General features: G+C 45.0%; 1 protein-coding gene across 2 annotated transcripts in view; it reads right to left on the bottom strand.

Annotated features, from left to right (window-relative positions):
- WDR90 (WD repeat domain 90) overlaps nucleotides 1–15,163 on the bottom strand; it is a 1,426,420-nt gene that overhangs the window by 701,718 nt on the left and 709,539 nt on the right. The gene's annotated exons all lie outside the window — the stretch shown is intronic.

Here is a 15,163-nt window from a genome sequence, read left to right as displayed (position 1 = left end):
CTGATCTTTTATAGCCGTCTTTGCAGCTCTGGTTGAGACTACCGCTGCTGTTCTTCCCTTGACTTTCTGGGCCCTTTGTTTCTTATTAGAGGGTCTTCCTGTGTCACCATCCTGTGTTGTAGATAGCTCCTTGTCCGGCTCCTGTTCTCTTGTTGGCACATTTTCTACAATGGGATTAACAATATCCAATAGGGGAGCCGGCTCCAGGTTCGGGCGCTTATTTCTTGAAACGTACCCGAGTGCTTTAGGATCACAAGCGCTATTCTTACTATCCTTAGTGTCCTTATTGTCTTCGCCGTCGTAGGGCGATGGCACTGGCTTATCCTGGCTAAGCAGTGGTTGTAGCAATGTATCCCCTTGCAGAGAAGTCCCTGGAGTTGTGTTTGAAATGGAAGTCCCCCTACATCTACCTCTACCCTTTTTCTTAGTAGAATTCATACAGATAACGTAATTTACTCCTGCACTGGCTATACTATCACCAAAAGCCAAATTCAGGATCCAGGTTATTTTTACCAAACCCTTTGTGTGAAATCCTAGCGTTTTCCCCTGGGGAGTTGCCAGTCTTTACTACCGGGTTTTAAAACTGCGGAAAATAACTGGAGAAAACGAGGGGACTTGCATATGGGACCCCTGAGACTTACCCTTCTTATCGCCCCACGCAGGTACAGGAACTCCACTGCGACAGTTGTCCAAAAGTCTCCCGCTCTCTCCCGTGCTGCAAAGCTACCCGAACGTTGTTTCCAGGCAAGACACGCCTCCCAGAAACTCCACTGCTCCAGAGCCGCCTCCGTTTTCCCGCGCTCGGCAGCCTCGGACGCCGCCACCGCCCTGCAATGCCAGCAAAACACCTCCGTGCCAATTCCTCCGATTGGTGAGTCGGTCAAAGCCCTGACAGTTCCAGGAAAATGCCGGCACATAAATCTTAAGATTACCAAAGGAAGCACCCCCTCAAAGCTTGAGGTGAGAGCCGTTACGCCATTTCACGCTATCCTGACTGCGGAGCTCGCAACTCTGGCTCCTAGCCGGCCGCCATGTGCCCTCCCACTGCAATTGCCCTCACCGTCCTCACCTTGCAAGTGGTCGGGAGGGCCGGCAGCCCTGAGCAGCAGCAGAGCACAGAGGAATACAGTCGATACAGCCAACACAGCAACGCGTACTGACCGATACAACAAGATTTAAAAATGGTGTGGCTCGTGACTGGTTGACGGACTTCTGGACTTCCTGAGCGTCCGACAGTAGCTTCCAGCCAGCAGAGAGAGAGCCTCAAGGGCCACACGGCCGCAGAGCCACGTTGCTGCAGAGAGCCGTAGTAACAGCGAAAGTGAGTGGCTGTGGTGAGCGAGGAATGAGGAGAGGCATGCAGAGACTAGCAGTGGACCGCGCCATGACTGCAGTAGGTGCAGCCAGCGGGTACAGCGCGGCTCCAAGGGGTCGCCGAGTTGCCGGGTCACCAGGGCGCCTCAATGAACCTTGCATAGCCTCACACAGCACCACAGCCAGCTCCTTGGAATCTCCTTTTCCATTGCATTCCACCTCTTTCTGCCACCTTTTAGCCCAATTCCAGCCCAACTAATTTCCAACTACGTTCCTATCGCGAGTGCAGTAGCCATACTCAACTCCTGTTGAGAGCGTGCCCCCGGGGGACCGCAGAGACTGCCCGGCTAGGTCCGGGTGCGGCCTGCGGTTCACCTAGGAGTGCCCAACTCGCTCGGCATACGGCTAAAGAGCGCAGTCGAGGAAGATCACCCCTCATCTAAAGCTCAGCGCTAAATGCGTAGGAACCTGCTACCACTGTAACAAGGTCCCGCTGCAGGGGCGTGAATGCAAAGGGGTAGTAAGTGGCTGCAAGGCCCCGAAAAATCATGAGGTAAGGAGGCAAAGAGGCAAGCGAAGCCAGAACTGCAGCTACTCACGACACCAGGAAATCGTTGGGCAATAGTATAGAGGAAGCTGCTCTTAGTCTGCCGTCTATAGTCTCTTTGGGGCTGTCTGGCCTCAAGAAAACACGTGTTAAGTACACGCTTAACTACTCCGGAGCTAGAAAATAATGAAATCGTCGCCACAGAAACTGGGAGCAAAGCAAGAAAGAGAGACAGCAGGCAAGAGCATCGCTCAATAACCTACCAGGCGAAACCTTCGCTCATCCCAGAAATTGACCTTTCATAGCTTATAAAAAGCTCAGATCTCTAACAGTACATATGAAAAGACTGGGTACGGCTCAATGAACAAGAAAGAGTAAACACGAAGCCTCTCATATCGGAGCAGTTCCAGGAAGAGTAGATATAACAAAAATGTTCACTGCCACCCCCAGAATAGACTATCAAATAGCACAAGTAGAGCAGGGAATTCAACAGGAAGAAACATCAAAGACAAGGAAGGGGACTGTGCTCAAGTGCAAATAATGGCCATCAATGACCAATAAATGGCAAATGAACAAGAAAGTAAAAAGCCAACAGACTACAAAAATGCTACGTTCAAGGAGGGGAGGGGGGGCAGGAACAATTCCATCAAAAACCAAATATAGCTCTGGAGGTTCCTCCTGCAATTCTAGGAACCGATTTTAACATACAGGATATAAACTTGTCACTCTGCCTATATCAACTGTCTCCTACAATACCTAAGGAGACAATACAACCACTCAATAGTACTCCAACTAACGCCACAGTTTACACAGAAAACTGCTCAAGATCACAAGAAATCCCATTCTTCAACACATCGCAATCACCAAACAGGCGAGAACCTATTTCTAACGCCTTCTTTTCATTACAGAGAATCTTGGAATCTATATTGGATCTCCTCGAGAAAAATGTCGAAAACTCGGACATGATTCTTGAAACGCAAACTGGAATACTACAATATCTAGTTGACAAAAAGAGGAAAAAACAATTCAATCAAAATCCCCAAACTATACTAAGTTGTCCAGGAAAATTTGCGACTCGGGAAGAAGAATGTCCAAATTTACCAACAGTATCCGCTATCTCACAGGAAAAGTGCAAAAGGCACCACAAACAGAAGGATTTACCTACAAAAAAAAGTGAAAAATATGCACATAAACGATGAAGAAGTCTATTCTCTACGCACATTATTTGACAAATTCAAGATAGAAGGCATCGCTAAACCCGTGATACCTTTGTTCACCATTTTTAAACAGAAGAATCAGCAAGGAATGTTAACCCAAATACCAAAGAATCGGGAAAATGACTCTATAAGTCTTCCAATATTAGAGGAATCCAAGCTTATGTTAAAGCCAAAGGAAAAGAGAAACATCATAAAGGGGAAGAAAAACAAAAAAGAGCAAAGCGAAAAATCTCGAGGCAATCTACTAGGAAAGTAAAATTCCAACAAACACCCCAGCAAATAGTTCAGAGCAATGAATCAATTATGAAAAATCTAGAAACAACCCAAAACATAGATGAATATTCCCTCCCATATGAAATCAAAGGGGCACAGGGAAAACAATTAAACCCAGTGGCGTCAAATTTTTCACTAAAACAGTTAAAGGAATGCCAGGACAAAATAAACTCAGGGGAAAAAGAAATACATTTCTCGACTAAAAACACACATGGAAAGGGAGACCAAACTGTCTCTTGTGTTCTGGAATTAACAGACCTATTCCCTTGTTTTAGACCTGGCACCTTGGCTTGGGTCTCCCTTCCATTTTTTGCTGTCGCCTCATGTGTTTTTCCTGGTGTTAGATGCTTTGGGCACTGTGCCACTGCTATCAAGTGCCACAGTGCAAGTACTCCCTGTTGTAAATTGATGTATGGATTAGTGATTCCATGGTTAGCTGGTTTGGTTTACCTGTCAGACCCTAGTACAGTGCACCAGGAGTGCACAGGGCTGGTAATCGAAATGCTGCAACTGTTGTTTTTGCATTTGTCACCCGAGTGGTACGGGTATGCCCAGACGTGGGTCCCGTGCTCTCCATGCCACTGGAATCAAGCTATCTTGGCTGAAGAGGGGTGAAACCCCGAAACCGGTCCTAGGATGCTTGTTTCCAGTCCAGGGAGGACCTGGCTTGGCAGTTCGGGCTAGACTGTTCCCATGAGGCACAGGGTCAAGACTGATTTGCATATGGCTGGGTTCAAACTGGAATGGCATGGTGAGCAAAAAACGATGGATTTAGCCCCAGATCTCTGTACTGGGGTGAATGTATGACATTGTTCTGCATTCTGTCCATCAACTGTTGTTTTTGCATTTGTCACCCCGAGTGGTACGGGTATGCCCAGACGTGGGACCCGTGCTCTCCATGCCACTGGAATCAAGCTATCCTGGCTGAAGAGGGGTGAAGCCCCGAAACCGATCCTAGGATGCTTGTTTCCAGTCCAGGGAGGAGCTGGCCTAGCAGTTCGGGCTGGACTGCTCCCATTGGGCACAGGGTCAAGACTGATTTGCATATGGCTTGGTCTAAACTGAAATGGCATGGTGAGCAAAAAAACCGATGGATTTAGGCCCAGATCTCAGTACTGGTGTGAATTTATGACATTTTTCTGCATTCTGTCCATCAACTGTTGTTTTTGCGCTAGTGGGTTTGCAGCGCTGGTAGTGCCACCCACAGAAGCAGCCTGTTAAAGTGTGTCTAAGGCTTGCCATTGCAGAGCCTGTGTGCAGTCTGGTACTGCCATGCTGACTGGGCAAGTGCACCAACTTGCCAGTCCCTAAACCTTCCCATTTCTTCAGATCAGACACCCCTATGGTAGGCCCAAGGGCAGGGTGCATTGTAAGTATAAGGTAGGACATGCCCTGATGCGTGTGGCATGTCCTAATAGTGAATTAAAGCCATTTTCGTTTTTCACTATTGCAAGGCTACCTGTTCCCCATAGGCCAGAATGGGCAGTTTGATTAGTACATCTTATAAACCTAACTGACTCAGGGAACATGGAAGAAATTCGAGCTTAGTATGCCTGAACTCAGAATGATAAAATACATCTTTTAGTGAAGTTGGTTTTAACATTCTGTGTTTGAAAATACCATTTTAAAAAGTAGGTATTTTCTTGTCTAAGCAACCAAACCTGCCTCTGCTAGGCTGTGTATTCCTTGTCTGGAGTTTGAGTGACAGGGGCTGGGAGACTCCATGAGACCGGGTGAGTCAGCACAGGGCTGAATAGAGAGATCTGCATCTAGATGTGTGGGAGGAGTTGCACCTGGGACCTGAATGGGGCTGTGCCTTCCCTCCACAATGCTGGCTCCACCTCCTGTGGTGCGTCTGATGTCTCTGCCCTGCACTCTGAAAGGAAAGAAGGAGTCTTGTCAACAAAGTACTCCAGGACTGACCAGAACTGGTTTGGACTAGGCAAAGGCCTCTCTGCCTTCAGAGAACCAAGAGAAACTGGGTATAAATATTGGGACCCAAACCCAAGAGCTTTAGATCACTTTGGGAAACAAGAAGAAACCTTTGCTGAGGAGCGGAACCAGAGGGACTGAGGAGAGACTATCCCTAAGCTTGAGGGATTGGTCTGCAGTGGTTGCATGACCGCCAACGAGAGGAGAGAAGGAACTTTGTGTATACTTTATTCAACTTATGAAGGATCTCTAAGGGCTTGAGAAAAAAGCTTGCCTCCTGCTGAAGTCTCAGGGACAACAGACTTCACCCACCAGCTCCCCAAGAGTTCTTTGGAAGTGCCTTCTGTTTTGCGAGGCTTTCTGAGGGACTGCGTGTCGCAAGGAGCTGGAAGCGCAACTCAGGAGCAAGAAGCGTGTCGCAGCACTGCCGCTGTCGCTTCACAACGAGAAAGCTCCTCGCATCGCCGGAGAAGAGGATCGACGTTGCATCAGACGTTGCCGCATCACCGGGAAACGTGTCGCAGGGCCTGTCGTAGCATAGAAGAACCGTTGAGTCATCGCAGGGTCCCCGAAGCGCCTCGCACTGCCGGAGAAGAGGATCGACGTCGCATTAGATGCCGCCGCATCACCGGGAAGCGTGTCACAGGGCCTGTCGTGGCTCGCATCATTGCCGAAGCAGCTCCCATCGCCGGAGAGAAAGATCGATGTCGCATCAGACGCCGCCACATCACCGGGAAGCGTGTCGCAGGGCCTGTCGCGGCTCTCATCGTTTTCACAGCGTCTCGCATCATCGGAGAAGAGGATCGACATCGCAGCAGACGCTGCCGCATCACCGAGAAGCGTGTCGCAAGGCCTGTCGCGGTCCGCATCGTGTCGCATCAAGGAAAAGACGCGATCTTTGATTCTTTGCAGCGGATCTGCATCGCATCACAGCGTTGAGTGACGCCTCACCACGGAAGCGCAGTAAGAAACCGACGCATCACCTCCCCTCGCTGAGAAGAACCGACGAATCCCCTACGTAGCAGTAGGGACCCGCAACACTTTCGTTGTATTGTGTTACGCATCTTAAGGTACATTGAACCCAAAGTGTCGAATTTTAACTTCTGAAGAGAACTAAGCTAATTCTACCATGTTAAGCATTGTGGATTTTTGTCGTTTGTGGTCTTGTGATAAGTCTATATAAAGAATACTTATTTTTTATATAAAACTTGTGTGGTGTCCATCTGTAGTGTTGTTACTTGGTTACTGTATGTGCTCAAAAATGCTTTACACACTGCCTCTGAGATAAGCCTGCCTGCTCGTGCCAAGCTACCAAGGGGGTGAGCAGGGGTTATTTTGGGAGTGTACCCCCTTACCCTGACTAGACGCAAGGGTCCCTATTTGTCAAAGGTACCTACCTCTGCAAACTAGAGACCCCCAAATCTAACACCTTGGAACATAATTCCTCTAAATCGTGGGAGAATATTACATTTACTACATAAAATTCATCAACTCGACTCACTCACAACTCTAGAAATAAAATTAGTAGCGTTCCCGAATAAATTCAATCTAATGGTGGCAACTGTGGAGTTTTGGTTCAAGGTTATTCCATCTATTATTCTAAAAGAGAGGGACATACCACACAAAAATGGTTTTGACGTGGCTGAAGTCAAAGTAGAGGCTACACAGTACAACAGGTCAAAGGATAACATTGAGAGTAAGATTCACCCTCAGCATAACCACGAAAATTGATATCCAAAAACCCAAATAAGCATGCCAGAAGGATCCTTAATAATATCGATCTATGAAGGTGAGCGACAAATTTGGAACCAGGCTCCTCCAAAAATCGAGCCACAACTAAAAGAAAAGCCTTGGTCCTGGATCTCAGGCAACTTGAACAGCAACAAACAGGGAAACGCACAAACACTTCCTTTTTAGCAGAAGTTTAACAATTGTCTCTTGGTATATCGCTGGGAAAAGCAGAGAAAAGCTAGCCCTTATCCTAGAAAACTCCCAACGATTCTCTTACTACAAGAAACATGGTCCGTAGACACTTTCACTCAAAGAAATTACTTTGTGTTCAACATCGCAGCTGAGGCCACAAAAAAGGGCCACACAAAAGGAGGCCTTGCAATTCTCCTCAAGGAAGAAATCTATTGGGATCTAGAAATCATCGACTTGTGTCTTCAAAATGCTCAGTGCATTAAGATTAAACATCAAAACAAAAGCTTGAATACCATCCAGGATTTGCTAATCTTCAATGTCTACATACCGCCCGGAACCCGCTACGACTCTCTTGTTATAAAAATATTTGAGAAGACAGAAACAGCAATGGCCAATAAAGGCTACCCACAAGTACTAATTGTTGTCAATGGGAAAATCTCAAATACTTTACAGGATAATGAGGGAAAGTGTGGAAAAGAGGATGCCTATTTCCAACAAAGATAAAAGCCGATATACGAGGGAAACTACTACTTTGTCATGTTACCGCAATGAACGGAGTAATTTTAAACGGAAGAGTAGAAGGGGACATCCTGGCCGCCTACACTAGATCAGGTACCTACCGTTTATCTATTTTAGACTATGTAATCTGTAGCATGGACTTTTTTCAGAAAGTTCAATCATAGAACGTACAGGGTACATACGAAAGCGATCATGCACTTTTGTCTCTGTAAATAGAACTTTCACTGCAATTTACTACCCCATGGTCATTAGGTTCTCTGAATGTTCATGCTAATATAGATCAAAAAAATAGTAGGATTATCTGGAACTCTAAAACAATTGAGAGAACTAACACCGTAATATCTGCTATGCTTTTAGACCTGTTCAATAAAGAAGTAAACCCGATAATGAATTATGAAGAGACAGTTTCTTCTGTCATCGCATCTCTTCAGGAATATTCAAACATGCAAGAAAAGAGATGGAGCCACCCAAAAGGAAAGAGCACAAATTACGAATCAGTAAAATGAAATAGTCTGTTTGGATCACAGTTTCTAAATTTTTCTGGGATAATACTGGAAGAAATAAAAACGTTGAAAAAATTGCGACAACGGAAAAAAGTGAAAAAACAGCAAGAGGAAAAAGATAACAATTGGGCAGACATTCAAATGGCAGTAAAAAGTAAAAACAGTAAAGCATTCTGGAGTTTAGCTGCCAAACAAATGGGTATCAAGAAAACAACACAATCCCTCCCAGTGTCAGCATCGGCCTGGGAAAAACATATTCATAATTTGTACAAACTGAACTCACAGAAGGCAGGAACATTGCATCAGCAGACTCAAGCGAAGGACCAGTCAAATATCTACGCAATAGCTCCTACAACTAAACAAATAGCTCACGTCCGAAAGAACTACAGCAGCAATGGGACCGGATAAGATCCCGATTAAGGCTCTCCAATCAAACTCGGACGAGTAGAGCAAATTTTTACTCCCTATCTTAAAAAAAAGGCTCCAGAACAGACCCAAAGAACTATCGACAAATCGCCCTACTCGATGCATCGGGAAAGATCTTTGCAGCCTGTGTCCTGGACCATCTTAAGGACTGGGTCTTTTCATGTGGAGCAATTCCCATGTCCCAGGCAGGATTCAGCTCAAAATACTCAGTAACAGACAATATTGCAATTTTACAAACGATTCTTGACAAATATGTTCTGTCAAAATTACATATTGTATACTGTGTTTTTATTGATTTTACCACGGCATTTGACAGGTCAACACTCTGGAAGAAACTTGTGAGGCTGGGAATTCCACAAGACTTACTAACAATAATTATATTCCTACATACAGAAACATGGTGCAGAGTCCAAATGGAGGGAGTAAAGGGTTTAACTAGACAAATTCCCACGTCAAAAGGTCTAAAACAAGGTTGTCTCCTTGCTCCCTTGTTATTCTCTATTTAATTGACCTGCTGGAGTATTTTACTCAAGTAAATAATTTTCCACCGAAATTACCACTGTGTGACATACATATTTTAATGTATGCTGATGACATTGTGATATTAGATCTTACACCAATAGGACTCCAAAGAAATTTAAAAACACTAAACGGCTATGCAAAAGACAACTTTCTAGTCCCAAACATCTCAAAAACCAAAATTTTACCTTTTAGTGGAAAAAGCGATTACGACCTTTTAATTGGACATTGGGGGGGAAAACCACTAGTCTGTTAAAGTATACACTTATGTTGAATTTTTTCCCAAACTTTACAGAATTCCTCCCATTTACATCACATAAGGCGAAAGGCAGATGCCCATGTAGGGGCACTGTTGAGGCTATACTCCTCTTCTGGAAACAGGCACTTCCAACCTTTGCTAGAGTTCTATCGTATGAAAATCCCTCCCATTCTAACGTATGGCCTAGAGTATATACATATTAAAACTTGGAAATTTGTGAAAACGAGAGAAGGGAATTCTCTACAGAAACTGGTTAAAGTAAATCAAGCTGTTCCGGATCAAGCACTTCGCCTCAAGCTCTCCTTATCTAGTATATATGCTAGGGCTATCTCGAATATAATAAGATGGACATATCATCTTTCACAAGCTGACTCTGGATCTTTAAGGCACATTTTAAAATTGGAAACTTTCAGAGATGAGTCGTCGTGATACACTTTTGACAAGAATCTTAATACAGCTTTTAACCTGTCCCACTGCACGGTAGCATTTTTACAAACTTGGACTCTTGAAGCTCTTTTCAAAGAACCTGACACCAAGATTAAGCTTTGACCTGGAAGTAGAACACTGTCTTCAATTAAAACATTATACACAATGTGCAAAAAATATATACTATAAATCCCCTGAGAAATACACTTATTTTTCATTAGATCACAGGGTACGGTGCTGTATTCTTTTTCTGAGGTTGGAAATCCTCCCTTTGAAAGTTTACATAGCAAAGTGGAAAAACCCGGAAAACACAGAGCTCTGTGACTTGTGTAAGGGAGGAACACAAGACCTAACCCATGTCTGCCCTAATCCCTAGTAGAAGCCCGGCAGAGATATTTAAGGCCCATTTGTATCAGATACAATGTCTCTTCTACACAAAGTCTAATTAAGCTCTGTAAATCACCACCGGATGAATTTGCCTGTTATCAATTGCATAACTTTTGAAATAATTTTTTAAAGCTGTTTCAAAGTCTATGATGATAATGTTTTAAATTATAAATACTAAAAGCTGATATTACGACCCATCAGTCTCAGATACACCGTCTCTTCGACATAAGGTCTAATTAAGCTCTGTAAATCACCACTGGATGAATTTGCCGTTATTATTTGTATACATTCTTAAAGAGCTTTTTTTCTTAAAGCTGTCTATGATGACAATAGATTTTGCTTAAAGCTGAAACTGCGGGTATCATGATAAATGTTTTAAAACTATGTTTGTGTATTTCTTGACCTCAGTTGAGGTCTGTACCAAATTTAAATAAACTTAAACAAACCTGCACTCGCTGGTAATGACACACTTGTAGTTTCCTTTGTTGTTTAGGCTGAGAATATCCAATTAGGAATTCTGAAAAACATGAAGGTGAACTGCCATTGTGGAGGGGTTCTCTAACAAGTGCAATTCCAGATTGTTTTATCTTCCAAAGAGTGTTCTGGACATTAAGCCTCCTTCTTTGTTCAAGTAGTGTATTGTGGTGATAAATTCCATCTAAAGAAAATAATGCACGTCATCAGAGTTGGTAGGAAGGCTTTGAGAGTCAGATGGACTATTCCAAACTCGAGTAGATTGATGTGGTACAGTCTCCCTTTCCGATCAAAGTTCTTTCATCGTCCAGGTATTCAAGTGGGCTCCTCAACCTGGCAGATTAAATGGGAAGAAAGTTCTTGATGATCCTGCAACCCTTGTCCTCTTCCACCACCATGGAAGAGATTGCTTTCTAAATAGAGACCTGTGAAGTCTATCAAACTAATTGACCTCCCATTGCAACAACTGATCATCCAGGTACTGATGAAGATGTCTCACAAGGAGTCTTGCATTTTACACAATGTAAATGAATGATGCCATTAACCAACAAAGGAGTTGTTGGAATTTTGCATAGACAGCGAGTAGTGAAACTTCTGCAAAATCAGCAATACTCTCTCCTTTAAAGGTAACCATTTTCCTTGGTCTGTTTCAGATGTCACCCACAGGTGAGACAGAAACTGGACTGGCTTAAAACTGGATTTAGGGAAGTTGGCCTGAAAGCCTCCATTCTAAAGGACAGTTACTGTTGAAAGTCTTGACTTGTCTTCTGTGGATTGTTGGCCTTACATGAAAATCATCTGCTTAAAAAAGGAAGGGAGCTACGACTATCAAACTTGTGGAAAATGTCTGTGGTGCTCACATGAAACCAAAAAGACAGCACAACGTAATGATAATGGGGCTTTCCTGCTATAAACCTCAGAAATCGTTTGCATTTTGTAGTTACAAGCATGCAGAAGTAAGCATCCTCAAAGTCCCCAGCACACATCCAATCCCCTGCTTGAGTTGAGGGCCAATATGCAGAATCCTTTTCTCTCAATTGCCTGTTAGCAAATTTGAGGTCCAAGATCAGTCCAAACTTCCTCAGAAAGTTTCCATGCACCAAGAAATATCTTGATTAAATGCGGATTCCTCTTTCTGCCACAAGACCAACTCTATACCTAGTTTACAATTTGGCTGCAGTTTTCAGTGGAATGGACAGTGGTAGTGTCCGCAATAATAACTCATAAATGTATTGAATACTATTTAGCACCCATTTGTTGCTGGTAATTTGTTACAACTTGTCAAGATGAGTTTTGATATTCCCCACTGTTGGAGGGAGGACCACCGGGGAGTCGGGGAGACTATTCCGGGGCACCTTCTTACCGCAAAGTTATAGCCGAGCGCCGCTGAGAAGCCCCCTTCGGGGTGGTCTTTCTCCTATGATCGTACTAGGCCCAGTAACACCACCACACAGGACTCAATATCAGTTGCTTGACTTGGTTCTTTATCAGAAGTAGTACGTTCAATATTTACAGTGGGATCGAGGGATCCAGTAAGAGTCTCAATGTCTGTTAGAGGGATAGGGTAGCGGGACAGTCTTGGTACCAACCAGGTACGGGAGGGCTCTGCGCCAGACCTTGAGTGCTGGTCTCAGAGCGGCTCGGACGTGGGGAGCCGCGACGGCGTCTGCAGGGCTCGGGTGGTAGTTCCGCTTGGGTCGAGCCGCGACACAGTCAGCAGGGCTCCGGTGGTAGGTCCGCTTCGGTCGAGCCGCGACGAGGTCAGCTGGGCTCTGGTAGTAAGGTTCAACAAGGTCAGGCCGCGACAGCGTCAGCAGGGCCCCAAAGGTTCGTGAAGGTCTTCAAGCACGGGGGAGCCGCGACGTCGTCAGCAGGGCTCCGAGTGTGGGTTCAGGATGAGTCTTCTTCCGTAGGGTCAGCCGCGATCCGATCAGCAGGGCTCTTGACTCCGGGATACAACTGTTGTCCTGTTGTCGGGTCGCCCCAGATATAGGACTGGAGCCCTTTGATGTCAGGACCCTTGCGCCCGGAGGGGGCGGAGAGGCCGGGTAGGGAGCGGCCAGACGCCCAGCAGGAGAGGCGCCAGGCCCCAGAGAGCTGTGGGGTGATCGCACCTAGGTGTGGAAGGACGGTTGGGGGTCCCATCGATACTGCCCTCCGCCGGGAGTGGGAAGGGTTCACGTGGTATCCCCCGGGCCAGGGGTTGGCGCCTCGATGTCGGGCCTCGCTGGGACAGAGGCCGGGTGAAGCGGGGTCACACAGGTGGTCACGTGGAGTGACGTATAATCCAAAATGGAGGAGCCCCGAGGTGCATGGGACCTCGTGCGGCTTAGCGAGGGGGAACAGGACCACGCCACGAGGCCGGCTCCCACACCCACCAGAGTGGCTCAGCACAAAAGCAGGTGAGATAGCATATGTGTGGAATTGTTTGGGGTTTTCCATTCTGATGAAGACTGTTGTTGGGAACCTCTGCATCTAGAAGCTCTTTTCTGTTGTTGCATCTGCTGCTTTTGTTGAAGTTTGTAGGATCAATTGGGGGATTGAACCCCCAGGAAGCTCTTCTATGAGTAATCCCACAGCAATACTCCGAAATGTTAAAGTCAGCAGAATCTATGGATACACTTATGACAAGATTCTACACCACTTCAGTAATATCTTGTTGCCAGTAATTCAAATGTCTTCTGCAAACATTTATACATTTTCCCATAACGATCTACCATACCTCTCTAGCAGAGTTGCCGCACTAGCTGTTTTTAGAGCCACCGCTGCTGTACCACACACTTTTCTCCCTACCAAGTCTATCCTTTTGCTGTTTCTCTGTCCGGATGCACTAACATTTCAGGGGCTCCTGCAAATCGTTTCTCTAGAGCAGACACAAGTAAAGAGTGTATTGCCTAGAGTCATGACGGAGATAAGCCAGGTCATGCTCTGGAGACACTTGTCTCTTTAGAAGCCTTGGAGCAGTTACTTTTGCCCTAGCAGTGGTCAGAAACTTGTAATCTACAAGTCTCTGAATCAGTGGCAGCATTGGTCTCAGAGAAAAGAAAGGCTAAAGACTGTCCAACATGATGGAAACTCTAGTGTCCAATAAAATGCTCTGTTGCATAGCCCCTTTCACCAAAAGGTTCTAAATGTGACGTCATCCAAAGGAGATATTCTGGATGTAAAAATTGGTAGAAGGAGAAGAACAGCCATAAAATTGTATGGTGATGGAGCCACAGGTGGCTGCTCGCTAAAAGAAGCCTCTGTAGATACGGAAGGCAAGAAGGGTAGAAGAAGATGGGCAGGAACCGCCAGAGGACCAGAAGGACAAAGGACATTTTTGGAAAATGCTTGATTTTCGCAGAGTTTTTGCACGGTATTATGGGTAAAAAACATAGTGAGATCCATGCAAGTCACATCACTCAGGACTTGCCTAGGTGTCTAGTTTTCAGCAATGTCTGGGTTTGTTTGGCTTCCCTGGGTGGTAGCCTAGCACGGGTACAAATACCGCAGTTGCTTACATTCTCAGTGCGTTGATTTTGATGGAGGATAATTAATGTCTCCATTTGGGCCATTTCCAATTGCAGACACTAGACCGTGCCACATAAGTGGAGTACCATTTTCATCAAGATGAATGTGGAAACACAGAATTGTAGAACCCTTGTCTTTACCAATTGAATGTCTCTGCATTTTTGGCTTCTAAATGTAAGCAAGAAAGAATACATCTTACAAAATGCCCTCAGAAACGAATGATAGTATAGTAACCTAAAATTTAGATGTATAAGAATACCCAATATTACTAATTTAGTATCTTGGACACATTTCAAAAACAGTTTTCCTTAATACCTATTTTTCATTTATTAGGTTTTACCATATTAATTGCTGCGCGATTGGTACACAGTGAAAAATTATTATAAGCTGCGGCTCAGTTTTTAGTTCTGGATATAGCATTTTATTGGACAATAAACAAACGCTACATATCCGTGCAACTAGAAGGGTCAGACGAGCACAACGGTATGCTACTGTTGTAAATTGAAGACAAAAATTACATAGGAGGTTGCTATTTTTTCCTACTTATCTTCATTCTTTTTTATTTCAATATTAGGTTAAAAACCATGAACAATCTAAAACAAGCATTTGCAATGCAATCGGTCTCGCCTTTGGGACCTTATATGTATTTAGCTATGCAGCACATTAGCCTGGGTACTGAAACATCTGTTCTTTAACATAGATGGAAAGTAAGCACCAAACTGTGTGACGAACAAGTTACTTACCTTCGGTAACGCTTTATCTGTTGGATACAGTATCTGCCTGTGGATTCCTCACCTTATGAATATCCCCTGTGCCAGCATTCCACGGAAATATTTTCCTAGCTCTCCACGCCGACGAGGTCGACACAATGCCATGGCTCCGCGTGACGTCACTGGAGCCATAAGAGGGCAACGTCGGCGTGATGACGTCA

This window comes from Triturus cristatus, chromosome 10, assembly GCF_964204655.1.
Source record: "Triturus cristatus chromosome 10, aTriCri1.1, whole genome shotgun sequence".
Taxonomy (NCBI): domain Eukaryota; kingdom Metazoa; phylum Chordata; class Amphibia; order Caudata; family Salamandridae; genus Triturus; species Triturus cristatus.
The sequence above is the reverse complement of the archived record's forward strand: the minus strand, read 5'-3'. Positions and strand labels throughout refer to the sequence as shown.